Below are 19295 nucleotides of genomic sequence, written 5' to 3' on the forward strand. Positions count from 1 at the left end.
TCTTCACAAGATCATGTATTTGAAATGTTCAGTCTATGTGCCGTTGGGATGAACTCGCAACCTGTTTAGAAGACTGCCAATTATAACGCTAAGGGGTCTCCCATTTGCCTTGGCTAATGTTGCAACCACAAAGGCTCTTTTTGTCTCTTCTTCACATGGACACATTGGCTTAGAGGCTTAGCGGCCACAAACACTTCGGTAATAAAGACTTTGATGGGGTTACGTTGTTCAAAACTCCCTGGAAACAGAGCAGCTAGCCTAGCTTGTGTAGAGGCTGAATGTTTTCCTTTTGTTCTCGTCTATTCTTAGCATAGCTACTCAGTTTCCATCCAGTTGCACCAGTAAAGTCAACACCTGTCTTTCTACATATAGACAAGTGTATTTTCAGACCCTTCCCCCTTCCACTGTTTCCTTTCCCTGGAACGGATTCCAGTTTGTCTCTATGACTGGCCCTCACTGTCACGTTTCCTGAATTGACCTTTTTCATCACACTCCTTTTTAAGATCTTCTCTCCCTATGAACTGAAGGGCTTAGCAGGAATGGCGGATCTAGGCTGACATCAGGGACAGGTGAGAAATCTGATTTTGTCTGTATTTTAATGAGAAGCTTCCTAATCCATACAGTCCAAGCCAATATGCTAACCGAAACATAGCTATTCTCTTAATTTTGCACATTTCCAAATTTTGCACTAGTTTGATTCTTATTGTAGTTTATCTCAAAAATTCTCAAAAAAAAAATTTGGGTGAAATTTGCACATTTCCCATTTTTGCAATGCACTTCACCAGCAACTAAGATGTACAAAAGTGCATACATTAGGAGAAAGCATGCATATGAAAGAATACATTAGTGAAAGCAATGTCAGTGTGCATTAGATAGGTTGGCCCTAAAATATGAACTGAATCAAATTTCTTCTCCACCCCCAATCTTGAGATCCTTTTTAAAAAAAAACTTGGAAATACCATGGAGCAAAACCAGGACCTTCTGTGTGCACAGAATGTACTCTGTCATTGAGCTATGGAACCTCTCCCCTCATTCTTGGAGAGGATGACGGAGAAGGAACTGCAAGTGTTCTTGGATGACACAGCTCATCTGGTTCAAACTTCAGTCTTGGTTTAGGCCTGGTTTTGAAAGTGCATGTCAGGCGTCAGATGCTCCAACCCTCCACAGGGTAGGTTGCCAGGAAACGATAAGACAAGGAAAGTTCTTACCAATGTTGTTTATTCAATATTTACAGAGAGAGGCTTAGAAATGCAGCCTCCTGGAGCAATGGCATTGTTCCAAGTGAAACCCCACCCCCTCCATCTCTCCCATTATGCGTTATCCCTACGGTAGCTGAGCTGTGCCTTCTGCCTCAGAGCTCTCTGCTCTCCTACTTTCAATGCCCACCAGGTTCTGGGAGGGGGGGTCTGATAGATAGATGATAGATGGATGATGATAGATAGATAGATAGATAGATAGATAGATAGATAATTTATTACTGTCGGAGACCAGCTTATAAAACACACTTGGGGGTACAGTCACAGAAGGAAAACAAACAATTAAAACAATGTACAACAATAAATTTAAAAACAATGTACAACAATAAACTACCGCAGGGAGCTGACCCAGAGTCACCCATAGAACTGAGTTTCGGGATTTTCTTAGCAAACTAGTTTGAGTTGGGAGATGGTCTGTGCCTACAGATCTGTACACAGAATCTAGCGACCATCCGGGTCATCTTCTGATCTTTGCCTAACAGGAAAATGTTGAAGTTTTGCTTTTCCGGGAGGTCAGCGAGCCTCACCAGTAGGGGATCAATGGTCTTACTACGTGCCTCTTCATAAAAGGGACATCTAAAGAACAAGTGCTCTGGGCTTCCTATCTCCCCCAATGAACAGCGCAAAGTCTCTGAGCATATGCGGGGGGTCTGGAATGCTTTCTAAAGACACTGAGTCTGTCAGTTCTCTCTCCCCTGGTGTTTCTTCCTCCTCCTCCTCCTCTCCCATTATTTCCCAGCTTTCCCCCTCATCTGCCTCAGAGTTGTGATCTCCCTCAACCCCCTGCTGTAATTCTGAACTGTCTCCTTTATCTCTGGAAGGGTCAGGCTGGGGAAGCGGTCTCCACTATTCCTCCTCTGCCCAGTCCCTGACAGTGAATCAGCCTTGGTTGCCCTGACAGATGACCTGTCTCAGGAGAAGGTCAGGGGGAATGTGAGCTTGCTAGTATTACTCAGTTTCTCAGGGGATTTTGATATCATTGACCATGGTATCAGAGGCACTGTATTACAGTGGTTCCCTTCCTAATGGCACGGCCAAGTCCAGAGAGTTGCATTCGGGGTCCATGGGACACTATTTTGTCTCCAGTGCTATTCAACTCTATATGAAGCCACTGGGAACAGTCACTAGGAGTTTCGGAGCATGATCACACACAACTCTACTTCTCCATAACATCTGACTCAGGAGAGGCTGTGCAAGCCATGATCAGTGTCTTAATGCAGTGGTGGACCAGCTGAGGACCAATAAACAGAGTTTGAATCCTGGGAAGATGGAGGCTCTGTTGTTAGATTCTTCCCATGTCTGGAAGTTGGGTCAGTTGCCTGTCCTTGATGGAGTTGCACTCCCTCTAAAGGAGCAGGTGCACAGCTTGCATATGTCCTGAATACATCTTTGTCAATAGAGGACCACGTGTCCTCAGTGGCTCGGAGTGCCTTTTACCATCTTTGCCTGGTATGCCAAATACAGCCGTACCTGGATTGGGATAATTTGCTCACTTTAGAGCATGCACTGATAACCTCAAGGCTGGGCTACCGCAATGGGATTTGTGCAGAGCTGCCCTTGCACCTGGTTCAGAACTCCCACTGGTGAAGAACACAGAGCCTAGACTGGTGATGGGGACAGACAACCAACAACATGTAGCATCTCTGCTAATCATCTGCACTGGCTTCCCACATAATCCTGGGTCACGGTCAAGATTCTTGTGCTGGATATACAAAGCCCTGAACAATTTGGGTCTAGGCTACCTTAATTCAGCTCGATCACTGGGAACTTGTGGAGGAGCATTGCTAGTTGTCCACCTGTGTTACAAAGGCCCAGTTGTCCTCAACTAGAAGTCAGGTACTTAGTGTTACTAGTCCCATGTTGTGCAACATTCCTCCAGCAGAGATTCAGGAAGCATCCTCACTTTTCACTTTCAAGCATCTCCTGAAGAGCTTTTTATGCTGGCTTGCCTTTGCAGTTGTTCAAAATGTCCCTTGCATAGCTAGTCATTTTGACAATTGCTTCATATTGCTTTTAAGTCTTTTTTACGTCATTGTACACCACCCTGATGTTTTTCATGAGGTCAGTATAAAAATACTTTTATAAATAAATAATTTCTTCTTCCTCTTCCTCTTCCTCTTCCTCTTCCTCTTCCTCTTCCTCTTCCTCTTCCTCTTCCTCTTCCTCTTCCTCTTCTTCTTCCCAACTGCTTCTTGGTCTCCCCAGCTAAGTCACGGACTGACTAGTTTTCTATAAGCTGCATTAAAAAAACAAACCGAAAACCAAAGTATATTCCCTCCCTGTCCTCCCATTGCATCACCTCCTGGTTGACAAATCCGAATAATTAATTTTTTATCATTGTGCTCCTAGGCTGACATTTCCATCTTAAAAGAAAGAAAGGAGCATGTTTAATTAAAGAAGAAAGTGCTTGGGTTTAACAACACTTCAATCACACATACACAGTTTAATAACATGCTGTCCTTTCAGAGCAACACAGTCGCTTTTCAAGCAATATTTACTCTCCCCCTCCGCCATTTCTAAAGTCTGTTTTCTCTGAATCGTCACAGCAGCAATCTGCCAAAAGCTGAACACAATTAGCAGAGACCAGAAGCATGAAATTTGTACACTCAAATGCTTTGGGAGTGACTGGATCCATTCATTTTGGGCTGTATCACTCAGTACCACACATCGGCTTCTTGTTCCACCAATATTATTGCTGAATGACTTTGAATAAGACCCTTAACTGGGTTTAATTCTGTGTGTGTGTGTGTGTGTGTGTGTGTGTGTGTGTGTGTGTTGGATTGGTTGGATGCAGAGGAATGGTGGGAGGAACCAGCTGGGGAACCACCAAGGGAAGAAGACTCAGAGCCCAGGCAATGGTGGCGGGAGACAATGAGTGGTCAGAGGGAAAAGCTGCAGAGGTAACAGGGCTTAGTGAGCTGGGCGAGTCTGTGGCAGAGAGAAGCCCAGAATCAGAGGCAGAAGCTGAAACAGGAAAGGAAGAAGCCAAGAGGCATCGATGAGTCAGGCTGGTGAAGAGTCCTGCTGCGACAAGCTCCCATTCCCCCCTGACTCCCAGAACCAGAAGAGGCATGAAAAGGGAGGAGCCAAGGCAGGCAAGATAGGCTCAGTCTCTGATTGCTTGGAAAAAGCCCTGGGGAGGAGTAGACAGCTGTGGGGAAGCAGGGGCTTTCAGTCTCAGCAACTGATTTCATGGAGTAAGACCTATGGGGAATGAGCTGTTGTGCTCATTAGGCCAAGTCAGTGCTCACTCAGCCAAGTCTGTGAAGATCATGGTTTTGCTCCAACTCTGGACTGTGCGATTTACTGTGCTTCACTCTGTGACAGTGTGAGAGAGAGTGAGAGAGATATAGATATACAGGCATTTGTGTGCTGATATATAACACAAAAATTTCTGGGCAGGTTGCAATAAATCAATAGATACAAAACCCCCAATCTAAATATAAAATTAAACATAAAACCATAAAATCAAAATCTGTCTTAAGTACAACACAAACAAAAACTCACCACACCCCAAAAACTGAGGCTAAAAAATTGCAAACTGTTTTGTGTATTGCTACATTGCAAAATTTGTTTCATAACATTTGGAGGTTGACTTTTTTCAGTAATGATGCGAAACGATCCTAAGTCAGAGAAAAAATAAATGGAAAATGTAGGCACTGGGGTTCCTTGCAGCTTCTTAAGTCAAGCAGTTTCTGGAAATGACAGGGGGTAAGCAAAGGAATTAAGATTTTGTAAAGGAACTAAATGCAAGTTATCACCCTGATACATAATATTCACCCCAAGGTTCTGAAAGAACAGGCAGAGACAATTACAGGGCAGTTATCAATCATTTTTGACAACTCATTAAAAACAGATGAGTTACCAGTTGACTGAAGGACAGCAGGGGAAGTCACAGCATTTAAGCAGATGATAAACAGGAAATTAGATGCCATTGTAACCAACCTTAATACCTTATTTAAAGCATAAAGGCTAAGAATAATTACTGCAATGCAAACTTTTCACTCCAAGGTGATTTAGATTAAGGTATCAGAGCACTGAGAGAGTGGTAAAAGGCAGAGGTCAGTCCTGATCACCTTTTTCGTAGCTAGGACTTTTGTGTGGGAAGAGGGCGGGGAAGATGCTAGGCAAGGAAATTGATGGGATGGAGGAAATGGAGAACAACTTATCTATTACGCTGTCCTCATCAATCATTGCTTAATGAACTATAAGTAGCATGGATCAGAATCCTAGTATCTCTAATGGTCACAGGGAAGGAGAAGCTTTTTTTGCAACAGAAATCCCTTTTATTGGACCAATAAGTTGCTCATATCAATACCATATATCTCAAGCACTCTTATACAGTGGTACCTCGGGTTAAGAACTTAATTTGTTCTGGAGGTCTGTTCTTAACCTGAAACTGTTCTTAACCTGAGGTACCACTTTAGGTAATGAGGCCTCCTGCTGCCGCCGCACAATTTCTGTTCTCATCCTGAAGCAAAGTTCTTAACCCGAGGTAATATTTCTGGGTTAGCGGAGTCTGTAACCTGAAGCGTCTGTAACCCGAGGTACCACTGTACTGTTTTTAGAGTCCCCCAAGGAATAATGGGAATTGTAGTTTGTTAATGGTGCTGATCTCACAAAGTTACAATTCCAAGCACAGTTCCCAATATTCTCCATGACGATTAACATGGCATAAGAGTGCTTTAAATATATGATGTGGATAGGTGCTTTAAAATCTTGCAGATCAACTTTTACAGCACTTGTTGTTCTGTTGTTCTTTTGGGCAGACTTTCAGTGCTCAAGGTAAGAGCAGAAATTAGATATTGCCTGAAGTCAGGAGGATGTTTACTTTGCAGCATCTTTCCTGTATGCCAGGCCAAAATTCAACAAATAAAGCCTTCCCCCTTGTTGTCTTGTTCTCAGATGGTGAGAGAGAGGCAGAAGAGAGCAAAAATTTAGGAGATGTCCCCCAGATCAATGGGATTAACCCTTTCCCTGTGGATCCCTGATTCCCCAGCTGCCTTTTGCCCCATTATGGAAAACTTAACAGGAGTGCAAGCCGTGTTATCTGAATGTTGCATTCAATAGCAGCTGATATGTAGCACCCAGATACTCTGGCCGCAAAGAAGGAGCAGTGAAGGCTTGACTTAAACCCTTTCCAGGTGTTCAGTCACCTCACATGTAAGCCCCGCCCCCTCTGGTGTGACATCTATCCATGCGTTTGAGGGGCGAGGTCTGACATGGGATGAAAGGTCCGTGTAGATATTTAGGTAAAGGGTAAAGGGACCCCTGACCATTAGGTCCAGTCGTGGCCGACTCTGGGGTTGCGGCGCTCATCTCGCTTTATTGGCCGAGTACAGCTTCCGGGTCATGTGGTGAGCATGACTAAGCTGCTTCTGGTGAACCAGAGCAGCGCACGGAAACGCCGTTTACCTTCCTGCCGAAGCGGTACCTATTTATCTACTTGCACTTTGACATGCTTTCAAACTGCTAGGTTGGCAGGAGCAGGGACCGAGCAACGGGAGCTCACCCCGTCGCGGGGATTCGAACCGCCGACCTTCTGATCGGCAAGCCCTTGGCTCTGTCGTTTAACCCAATTTAGAGATTTAGAGTCTGGCAAAACCTCAATTTTAAATAGAGGGTGGAGGCTTGAAGAGGCTCCAGACTTCACCTTCAATAAACAACTATTTTACTTTTAAAAGACAACTGAAGGAGGCCCTGTTTAGGGACCTTTTTAATGTCTGATGCTGTATTGTTTTCAATATTTAGTTGGAAGCTGCCCCAGAGTGGCTGGGGAAACCCAGCCAGATGGGCAGGGTATAAATAAATTATTATTATTATTATTATTATTATTATTATTATTATTATTATTTCAACCTCATGGATGGCTCTCAACAGCATACAGATGACAGCAGATTTGGCAGGGCTTTGGCAATGCATCCGTGCTTTTCCTAACACGCTTGTTTACAAGTGAGGAGGCTGAATGGCCAAATAGGGATCTTGCCCTGAGCTACGTATAAAAAACAGTTTAGTGTCAAATGCACAAATTATCACTTTCCAGGGTATAATTCCCTTCCCAACATCTCTGCAGCAGTCAGTCGCCCAGTAGGGTTGCACTAGCCACAGCAATAGCCTCTTGTCAATGGAGTGCCAACTGCCATCATCACCCACTGAAATTAGTGGGTGGTGATGGATGCATCTTATCTCTAGAGCAGTGGCACCCACATCCGTGCACTGGGCAGGTCACATCGCCTGTTTTTTCAAACACTGCAGCTGCTGATAAATCTTTTTAAACTGTTGAACAGAGCCAGCCCTACCATTAGGAGGCTGCCTCAGGCAGCCAGCTTGCAATGTCAGGGAAGTTATTTAATTTCCTATTTTTGTATTTTTACTGCTAGGGAGTGGGAGAGGTGTTTGTAAGGTTTTCTGCCTCAGGTGCCAGAATAACTTGGCTGGTCTTGAATCCTATATATCCTGACTTGACATAAGTAGAGGCCACCATTAGGCTCCGACTTAGGCGGCAAAATGCCTTGGGCTGGTTCTGGCGATGACTTATGATTTTGTACCTTTATTTATTTATTTTTAAAACCCTACTCGTTGTTAATAAATCATTCTATTTGTTTTGAAAGGTTTCTAAACTGTGTTCTGGGAATAATAGCCCTCACAAGGTGATGTGCAATTGTAAAATAAAATGTAACACTGTATACAGTACATCACCCATATAAACCAATGCACCTGTTAAAGTCATGATACACATCTCATGTATGATCTAGTTGAGATTCCTGCAATTCAGGGGGTTGGACTAGATGACCCTCGGCATCCCTTCCAACTCTTCAATTCTACAATTTTATGTTTCAATGAATGATACAAATTGATCCAAAGCACAAGGCTTAATGAAATGCAGACTGATAAGTGGGTACAGGTTTTCAGCCTAAATTGATATGATATTTTCAGGTGAGGGGGGAGTGGAGTCTATAGGTATGGAGACACCACCAAGAAAGCCCTGCTCCTGGTATCTACCAGTCTAGCATCTTTCAGTGATGAGCCAGAGGGCAAGGCCTTAGATATGGATCTTAACATACAAGCAGCCTTGTGCTGCTGCAGGTTGTGTTTCAAATAACAACGTCCCATCAGTTCTGCCATATTAACAAATATAACCGTCAGTGATAACAAAGTTATCAATGTTATCTTTATATGTGTTAATGCCACGATTTTCCCAGTGCATCTCTAACCACATGAATTCGCATCCTTTTTGCTTATAAATCAGTGGGAGGCAAACCGTTGCAGACTAAATTAATCTGGTAAGCCAAGTTGCCTTCAGCGATATTCTGATTTTGAGATTCCCCGCGAGCATTTTTCTGGACTGCAGAAATCAATTCTTAAACAAACAAGCAAACAAGCAAATAAGCAATGAAATCAGAGATGCCAACTGCGTCCATGGTTTCACTCCAGAAGAAAACAGTTACATCAGAGAGGTAACCTGTAGTTAGATGCACAAACGTACCACAAACCCTGCTCTCTGACATTCTTAAGGTGGCCTCCCTGCCCAGCAGCATAGAGGGAACAATTGGTGGATGGGTGGTGTCAGAGACTGGGCAGAGAAGGAATGGTGGAAACTCCCTCCCCATCCTGACCCTTCCAGGGAGGAGGAGGAAGAAGACAGTACAGTGGTACCTCGGGTTACATACGCTTCAGGTTACATGCGCTTCAGGTTACAGACTCCGCTAACCCAGAAATAGTACCTTGGGTTAAGAACTTTGCTTCAGGATGTGAACAGAAATCGTGCTCCGCTGCACGGCGGCAGTGGGAGGCCCTATTAGCTAAAGTGGTGCTTCAGGTTAAGAACAGTTTCAGGTTAAGAACGGACCTCCAGAACGAATTAACTACTTAACCCGAGGTACCACTGTATAGATTTACAATAGGGATTTGAGGGAGATGAGGGGAAAAGTTGAGAAATCATGGGAGAGCCAGAATAGCTGGCTGACACATCATTAGAAAGCATTCCAGACCCACCATCTCGCAGAATGCAGCGGGCCTTAAAAGCAGGAGAGCAAAGAACTCGAAGACAGAGGACAGTTAGCAGCACCCGTAGAGGAGGTGATGATGATGACGAATGAGGAAGTGGGAGAGACGGGGGATGGAGATTCACTCAGGACAAGACCATTATCCAAGAGACTGGGTGCTATAGCCTCTCTCTTTTAAGTTTGAAATAAAAGAGGACTGTAAGAAACTTTCCTTGTCTTTATATTTTCCTGGGCATCCTGCCAGGAGCCGCTGACAGCAACCTGACAGGTGGGTTGCCCTGCCTTCCTGACATTCATGTCCCAGCCACCTATCAGGATGATGCAGGGGCGGGGAGGCAGTGAGTTCAGAGCTTTAGATGGTCATCCATGAAACTCTGTCCTGTCCCTCCTCCCCATGGTCCCGGTACTTGGCAGTGGTGCCAGCAGGGTGGCTGTAAGCAGGATATAACTCTCCCTGCTGGCCACTCCTTAGTGATGTACTTTAAAGGTGCTCAGCACAGCAGCCCATGGTCTTATTTACCTGTACTCTAAGGGGGCTCCTTTACCGGTAAATTCCACCAACTTCTGCCAAAAGGAAAGTGTTGCAGCAATTTCCCCTTCTCCATAATAGTGAATGGGGAGTAGGAGGAACAAAGTTTTTTTCTGAAACAGATCTGGATCATGAGCTGAACCAGGCAACCTCTTTGGACCACAGTGGGCTGCATCCCAAAGCACCGTATCAGGATCTGAAGCAAAACTCATGGTCGGCACACACCCTTACCTCAGCCTGCTTAGCTTCAGCAGTGGAACAGGATTATGTGCCTTAAGACAAGTTTTGGATAAGGCATCTCTGTGTATTGTATTTAGTAGCCACATGCATGTGCTCCACAGCCCTGAAGCCATTAATGCTAGGTGGCACCTACTTCACTGGGCTTGACGACACACGAAGAAAATGTCCATCTCCCAGACCACTCTCTGCAAGACAGATTGGCCATGAAGATACAGAAGTTAGCCATCACTGTACCCGATTATTGCAGTGCTCTCTGCATGAGCGAATTCATCTTTTATTACTCTGCTGGCTTTATAGTCAGGGAGAATGCTGCTCTCACAAGGGTGAAAATTATGTGTGCATGGAAATTTGACAGCTGTCATCCATTTGGCGACTGCTGCTGTGATCTTAAACCCAGTCCTTCTGAACGAGAAAGTGGTATCTTTATAAGCAGGTGAAAGCTTTGGTCAATGGCAAAATGAAGTGTAGAATTGCCCACAGGACCAGATCATTGCTTTTTCTACCCTTCTTGCATATTTAACCTTTACCTTTTGTTTCCAGCATGGATATATAGAGGAAGAAGCTTTGCAGTCACCCTACGTTTCCCATTAAGGCCTGTCCATCATGGAAATAGGAACAAATTCAATAAACTTATAATGGCTGTTCAATGAAAAGCTCACCTGCTCTGATTCTAAAATGGCAAATCTCTTCTGCTGGGGGCATGTCCATGCTTAGTGCTTTCATTTGTTGCTTTCACTGAAGGTTCTCTAAGCTTTCTGACAACGTGCATGAAATGTGACAGCCTTCTACAACCTGTTCCCCCCTAGCTCCTTCGGACTACGGTTTCCTTGAGCACCTGATACATGCATTCATTTGCAGACCTCTCCCTAGTACATGTGACTTGGCTGAAGAAGCCACACTGCAAAATCTGGAGATGTGCGGGTTTTGAAGGATGGCTGGGTTTCAGTTCAGAAAGTGCACATTTGGTAAGTTTGCTTTTAAATGCGCACTGAATCAATTTTGTCCCCATACCTAGTTACAGTACAAAACATCAGCATGGCATCAGGCCACAAAGGTCTGAAACTGGGCTGCAGCCTGCAAACATCAGATCCTCTAAGTGTCCCTATTTTCCAGGGACACTCCCAAATTTACAGAAGCCGTTCCGGCTTCTGATTTGATCCTGAAATGTTCTGCTTTTGCTTAGGACATCCCTGTTTTCATCAGAGAAATATTGGAGGGTATAGAGTTATGCAACCCCTTAGCCAAGGAGATAAGCTAAGTAACTATGCAACCTTTAGAAGATATCTGAAGGCAGCCCTGATAGGGAAGTTTTAAAAAATAATAATAATGTTTTAATATGTTTTTATATATGTAGGAAGCCACCCAGAGTAGCTGTGGCCACCCAGTGGGTGGGGTAGTGTTGTTGTTGTTGTTGTTGTTGTTGTTGTTGTTGTTATATTTTATTGACTAGGACATCCCTATATTTATTGGATAAATGTTGGAGGGTATCCTGCAACCAATGTGAGACATCAACTGCAATTTTGTTGCTGCTGCTGCTTAAGAAGTCATTGTGTCCTTAACTGCTGAAAAAGTGAGGTAAATATTTTGGATTGTTTTGTGCATCTCAGTCCAACTCTGAAAAGTGTTTGCTACTCTGAGGCATCTCAAGGATAACTCAATATTTAGTGGGGTGACTAATACATTTCATCCCCGTCAACAGTTATCAGATTTATCGGATCATTGGTTTATCAAAATATAAGAAGAGCCGAAGAGTTTCTGCCAGGCAAAGATTCGATGAGCAAGAATGACCCCTTCAGCATCGCCAGTTAACCAGCAAATGCTCATACAGACATGATGCAGTGTTTCTAAAAATAAACATAGACGCTCTTGTGATTGGTTGTGAACGAGGGTTGGGATATATACTGTCACATTCTGGCCTTTGCCACAGCTTATTGCAAGCAGGAAAGAGTCGTTCCGCCCATCTCTGCAGGCAGTTTTGGTGCTTTATACCTGAACTCTAGATTCCCAATCTTCTCGATGTACACTTTACATTGGAAGCAGAAATGGAATGGGAGCCGGTGGAAAGAGCTCAAAAAGAACTGACTGCATGACTTGGCTTTGATTAAAATCATTGAGGCAGAGGAAGAGTGTGATGTTCTTCTCACAACAGCACAACAGTGATGAGAAAGAGAGAGAGAGAGAGAGAGAGCAGGGAATGGGATTCACTGTTTGCAAACATTGCAAAGTCACCCATGCCCTGGAAAAAGCGCTTTGAGACAGATTCAGTGAACACATTCTACTAGAGGAAGCCAGTGCGAAGACTCCTGCTAGCACAACAGGACTTTCCCCTTTTCCAAATCTGTGCAGAGAGTTGTGCGAACCCTTCTCCCCCCTCCAAGAACAGTGTGAGGAGGCAGAGGAGAGAGGAGCTTATTCTGCTGCGTAAGCAGCAATCCTTGCACTGATGGCATGATCTCCTTGGCGCTATGTTGAATTACATGCACCTTTTTTAATGAAGCAGGGTACAAAAGTGGATTGAAGTGTTTGCACACCACAACAGTGCTAACTCCACACTTATTCAGGATCCTACTTGCCAGCTACCTAGCACTGAGACAGGAACCGTACTCCACCATGAGTACAAGGACGCCCAGAGTGGCTGGGGCAACCCAGTCAGATGTGTGTGGTATAAAAAGTAAAATTATATTTATGGAATGGGACGTCCCTATTTTCATCAGAGAAATGATAGAGGGTATGAAGGAGGCAGCAAGGTTGGTGTGGTGTAAATGCACCAACACATTTGCAATGTGCTGATCTCACTGCCTGCCCTGCCCCACCCCACCCCCGGCTACTCTCCATTCCAGTAACGGTAAAGGACCCCTGGACGGTTAAGTCCAGTCAAAGGCGACTATGGGGTTGCAGCGCTCATCTTGCTTTCAGGCCGAGGGAGCCGGTGTTTTCTGGGTCATGTGGCCAGCATGATTAAACCGCTTCTGGCACAACAGGACTGTGGGGTGTGAAACACAGAGCAGTCAAATACAACATTCCTAGAGTGGACATGTTTAGACATGAAGAGGGATGTTTGTCCAGCCAGTAGATAAACTTCCTGTTTCCTCCCGAGCTGGGACAAACCGCCTCTACATGTGACCAGAGGTGGGCGTGACCTTACCTGTGCAGGTAACAAAAGCACAGGGCTGGCCACCACACCTCCTCTTCTCCATTTTGCTTTCGTCAAAGAAGCATCCTTATGGGATAGATTCCACGTGTATATATTTTGTAACCTAAGTCTGCCTTCTGGGATCCATCTGTGAACAGGATGTGTGAGTAAACTATTTTATACTTTTTATACAAGACTGTGTCATGTCTATTCCTTTTAGGAGGGAATAAAGGGGAATCACCAGGAAACTTATTTTAGAGGCTTACGCAAGCCTGGCAAACCTATCCACTATGTAAGTTTAAAAAGGGAATGTTACTCTGCTAAATTATAGAACTTGTTAATGCAAGTTGGAAAGGATATAATTAAAAAATATATCCTCTCCTGCCTCCCTGAACATTCCCACAAGGACAGAGAAACCAGAGCGCACGGAAACACCATTTACCTTCCCGCCACAGTGGTACCTGTTTATCTACTTGCACTGCCGTGTTTTCGAACTGCTAGGTTGGCAGGAGCTGGGACAGAGCAACGGGATCTCACCCCATCGTGGGGATTCGAAACGCCAACCTTCCGATTAGCAAGCCCAAGAGGCTCAGTGGTTTAGACCACAGCACCTATACAGCAGTGGTGCAGGCAAAGAGAGGCCAGGTGAGCAGTAGAGCCCTACCACGACATCCACTGCTTGGAAAAGGAATTAAATCTGGTCTCCAAATATCAACCCTGACCACCCTACAGAGATGCTAATACCACCATAGGCAAAATCCAGTTGTTGTTGTTTTCATCAGATGGAGTTCATTCATCCAAATGGAGCGTGCCCTTCCAAATTCAAGTGCTCTTTCTGCATTTGCTTTTATATTATACATCTACTTTAATTATCAAGGGCACGATTCTGAATGAAACGATTATATCATTTACCTCTGGGATTTCTATAAGCCTATTGAGTATGCATCATTAATAACAGAGAAGCTGACATTAGGCAGTTTATTTCTTAGTTTCATTCTCAGCTCATCTTTTTGCATAATACTTAATTAAATCATTGTGATATTATTTGATCTTTTCAAGTCAAGGTTTGACAATTACTTTTTAATTTTAAAATGTGAAGGGAAGTTAATTTTTTGTAACTGCATAGACATCTCGGAATGTGTGTTTCGGCAGTGATATCACATTGTTGGATATCTCTGAAGTATTTTGAGTGATAACAGATGGCTTGTTTTGCAGATGATTGATGAATAAATACATCCGTAGACCAGTGCAGAATGGGCTGCAGGAATTAGAGTTTTGCCAAATAACCTGCTATAAAAGCTTTGCACCACCACTGTGAGAAAGCATTATTTTGTGCTGAGGTTTCAGATATCAAGAAGGTAAGGTGTTTCATTTATTAATAGGGAAAGAGGGTTTTCATTTTGGGAGGCAGGTGGAAAGGACTGATGGTTTCAGCCTTCGGTTCAGTGGCAGAGATCCTCAAATGCCTCAGCATGAAGAGAACTTGTTTCTTCAAGCAAAATATCTGCCCTGGCCCAATGACTTAAATATATAGCACACGAAGAAGAAGAAGAAGAAGAAGAAGAAGAAGAAGAAGAAGAAGAAGAAGAAGAAGAAGAAGAAGAAGAACTGTCCTATTGTCACTCCACAGCACGTGACTATTAAGGGATGTAAGAGCTTCCCCTTCTTCATTATTGAAGGCAGCATCAATAAACTTAGCCCCATTGCTGTCTGTTTAAAATCTTTCAATTATTAGTAAATGCTAATTAAACAGGCAAATACAGTGGTAGCACCTGTATCTGTTTCAAATTGCCTGCTGAAGTGGAAATAGCACCCAGAGATTATTTGTTCAGTCATTTGGATGTAATGAGATGTAGATGGATGGCTTGGCTTTGCATAACTTGTTATCCAACCATGATGCATGCACCCCACCAGTTCACCAGGTATTTGGTATCTCCCCTGCCCCAACATAATATCATACCCGTCAACATTTCTCTGATGAAAATAGGGACATCCTATTCAATAGTAGTAGTAGTAGTAGTAGTAGTAGTAGTAATACCGCACCCATCTGACTGGGTTGCCCCAGCCACTCTGGGCGGCTTCCAACATATATAAAAACAGAATAAAACATTAAACATTAAAAAAAACTTCCCTATTAAGGGCTGCCTTCAGATGTCTTCCAAAGGTTGTATAGTTACTTATCTCCTTGGCTCGGAGGTCGCATGACTCCATACCCTCCAACATTTCTCCAGTGAAAATAAGGGCGTCCTAAGGAAATGCGGGACGCGGGTGGCACTGTGGTCTAAATCACAGAGCCATGGGCTTGCCGATCGGAAGGTCGGCGGTTTGAATCCCCGCAATGGGGTGAGCTCCCGTTGTTCCGTCCCAGCTCCTGCCCACCTAGTAGATCGAAAGCACGTCAAAGTGCAAGTAGATAAATAGGTACCGCTCCGGCGGGAAGGTAAACGGTGTTTCTGTGTGCTGCTCTGGTTCACCAGAAGCGGCTTAGTCATGCTGGCCACATGATCCGGAAGCTGTCAGCGGACAAACACCGGCTCCCTCGGCCAGTAAAGCGAGATGAGCGCCACAATCCCAGAGTCGTCCGCGACGGGACTTAATGGTCAGGGGTCCCTTTACCTTTAAGGAAAAGCGGGACATTGCGGGATCAGATCAGAAACTGGGACAGCTTCTGTAAAACTGGGGACTGTGCCTGGAAAATAAGGACTCTTGGAGGGTCTGCAATATTTTGTGGTTCCAGAAAGGCAGCAAAACCAGGCTGCTTTCTATTCCCCAGTGGGCCACCATACACAGCTGACAGGCCACATTCAGTTTTATGGGTTATAAATCCAACAGGATACATGTGATAAGACTATGGACAGCTTCCCACCCTTGCTGCTCTTGACCTAGCACCTGAGGACCTCCTGTCCTGCTAAACAGGATTAGAAAAAGTGTCCCTTTAGTCCAGCAATAATGCATTTACTAAACTCACCAGAATTGGACCCCTTCCTAAACTCAGCATTGCACCAATGTCCTCTATCTCAGCAACAACTGAACAACAAGCAAAAGCAACAGGCCTCGAACACCAGGCTGTTGGGAATTCTATCTTAGCCACAGGCCGAGGTATTATAATAATAATGCAAACATTTGCACATACGTTAAATAGAAGCACTCAGAATTCTGCTCTTGCTCTGCTTGTCTGTACTTTGATGTCGGGAGAATGGAGAAGGGCCTCCCATTCATTGGGGAAGCAACTGTGGCTCAGAGCAAGGCAACCGCGAAAGTCAGACAAAAATTCTCATCGGGGGATCCCTGCTGAAGTCATTCCCTGTACAAAGGCTCCCTTCCGTTTTGCCCGATGCCGAGTCTAACAGCAAGGCAAAGTGATTACTGTCTGCGCAGCATCAGGCCACTTCTGGTTCCTTTCTTCTTTTGGTGACTAAAGAGGTGAGAGAATGGAGCAGCTAGCAGCTTCCCTTTTAGCCAGCCGCAGCATTGTCATATAAAGAGAAGAAGTGGAGGGGACTCAAAGGAAGCGAAGTCTTCCTCTCCATTTTGTGCGCCATTCTATACTTTTGATGTATTTGCAGAGACGCAGCTCTAGCAGTGGAAGCTGGTTCCTTGGGGCAAATGGGTCACACTCTGAGAGCCAGTGTGGTGTAGTGGTTAAGAGCGGTAGACTCGTAATCTGGTGAACCAGGTTCGCGTCTCCGCTCCTCCATATGCAGCTGCTGGGTGACCTTCGGCCAGTCGCACATCTTTGAAGTCTCTCAGCCCCACTCACCTCACAGAGTGTTTGTTGTGGGGGATGAAGGGAAAGGAGAATGTTAGCCGCTTTGAGACTCCTTCGGGTAGTGATAAAGCGGGATATCAAATCCAAACTCTTCTTCTTTTTCTTTGTGCTTGCATCCACTCCATAGGGTGGCTTGACAGCTCCTTGATCTCACTGTCACCCTTGGGCAACTAAGCAGGGAGGAGAACGGGGGCAAAACTAGAATTCGTTGGCTCTGAGTGCCATTGGCTTTGGCTCCAACTACCGTTGGTCTCCTGGCTTTGTGTCCTAACAGTTCCAATGGGCACCAACCACCACTGATATCTTCTGGTGTTAAATGGAGGAGCAGAGCGCCAGTCCTCTCACAGCTGTCCAGAACTGCTTCAGGACAGGTCTTTACGGGGATTCATCCAGTTTGAAGCAGCTCGGTAGGAAACTGGATGAGTGTACCATTCGTATGACCATGGCTGCGGCGAACAAAATGGGGCTCAAAATTCCAACACCCGGTGCTACCTCAGTACAGCTGTGCGCTTCTGTTGATGGGCTCCATTGAAAACAGCTTCTCCATTCAAACCAGGAAGTGACCCCTCCAGACAACGGAACGACTCTTCTTTTCTTATCTCTGCAGCCGCGATCTCCTAGGTGACTCAGACACTGTTAGGCAGCTGAATGCGTATGTGTACTTCGTCTGTTTCCCTTCCTGCCTCCTTCCATGTGGCCCCAGGTGCTGGCAACCCACACTACGCCACTAAAACATGGGGCCCAGAGGGCCACACCCAGCCCTGACCTACCAGGATTGATGGTGGGCTGACTAAATCAGAACAGAAAAGTTCAGGATTTTAAAACTAAACATAACTGAGTTGTCAAGCGGTGGAAGGGTTCCATTTTAACGCCAGCTTGGCCGAAGAGTTGGTAATGCAAGCACAGCCTAATATCAGCCATAGCGCTTTTAAAATTGACTGTAAAGGTGTTTGGATCAGGCCTGGGAAGGCCCTCACGGCATGTTTATTTCATGATGCTCGTGTATATTTCATTCTGATCTTTAATACTTCTCTTCTACTTCTTCTCAGCAGGTTTTCATCTCCCCTTTGCTTCTTGTATGCTTATTAACACCACCAAGAATATGTTCTAATCCTTTTACACCAGCTGCATTGCCCTCTGCCTGCACTTTTGATCCACAGGTCTGCTACTTGGAGAAACCCTCAGGCGTCTAAAAACCTTTGCATGAATCCCACCTGCCCTTGATAGTGAGCTTGCAAGTTACTCAAGTGATGCAGTTTTCTTTCCCTTCATATTATGCCATTTAAATCCTGAGAAATTATTCCACGGGGATGGGGGGTGCAGGAGCTTTTCTCCACCCTGCTGAATGTGTATGAATGTTCACAACGGGTGCTAGAGTGGTGACAAAAAAAGGAGCCATTACTGAATAAGGATGTGAGAATTTGTTTGAATGTGAATGCCAGTGATTCACAACTTCTGCAAAAGGTTTCCCTGAAAGGATGTCTACTTTTATTATAATCTGTTAGAAACCATGATGGCTTGTTAGGTCTAGGGTCCTTCTTATAGTTGTTGTTTATTATTATTATTATTTATACCCCACCCGTCTGGCTGGGTTTCCCCAGCCACTCTGGGCAGCTCCCAACAGAATATTAAAAACACGATGAAACATCAAACATTAAAAGCTTTCCTAAACAAGGCTGCCTTCAGATGTCTTCTAAAAGTCAGATAGTTGTTCATTTCCTTGACATCTGATGGGAGGGCGTTCCACAGGGCGGGCGCCACTACCGAGAAGGCCTTCTGCCTGGTTCACTGTAACCTCACTTCTCAGTGAGGGAACTGCCAGAAGGCCCTCAGATCTGGACCTCAGTGTCCAGGCTGCACGATGGGGGTGGAGACGCTCCTTCAGTTATACTGGGCCGAGGCCATTCAGGGCTTTGAAGGTCAGCACCAACACTTTGAATTGTGCTTGGAAACATACTGGGAGCCAATGTAGGTCTTTCAGGACCAGTTTTATATGGTCTCTGCTGACTGGCAGAAAGAGCCACACACATTTTGGATTCTGTGGGAGGATTCCAGGGAGTCTTATTGGAACAAACTGGGCACATGTAGAATCACAGAATCTTAGACCCACGAGGGTCACCTAGTCCAACCTCCTGCAATGCAGGAATCTTTTTGGCCAATGTGAATCCACAACCCTGAGATGAAGAGTCTCATGCTCTATCAACTGAGCTCTCTGTGAAGACCCTCTAGGATGGCCTAATCCCTTATATCCCTACCCAATCACTGAGGTATTCAGGAGAGTCCCCCGTAGCTCAGATGCACAGCTTGTATCCATCAGGAACCTTGTGTTTAGCATAGTGGGTCCAATTTCGTGGAACTGCCT

At 44.9% G+C, this 19295-nt stretch overlaps 1 long non-coding RNA gene across 1 annotated transcript; it reads left to right on the forward strand.

Annotated features, from left to right (window-relative positions):
- The first annotated feature begins 502 nt into the window (after positions 1 to 502).
- Positions 503 to 11596, forward strand: LOC308459622. Its single transcript, XR_013978234.1, has 3 exons — positions 503 to 569; positions 10838 to 10996; positions 11482 to 11596. It is a non-coding gene; the product is annotated as an uncharacterized lncRNA (long non-coding RNA).
- Positions 11597 to 19295: the final 7699 nt, after the last annotated feature.

This window comes from Podarcis pityusensis (genome assembly GCF_964106645.2).
Source record: "Podarcis pityusensis genome assembly, chromosome: 12".
Taxonomy (NCBI): Eukaryota; Metazoa; Chordata; class Lepidosauria; order Squamata; family Lacertidae; genus Podarcis; species Podarcis pityusensis.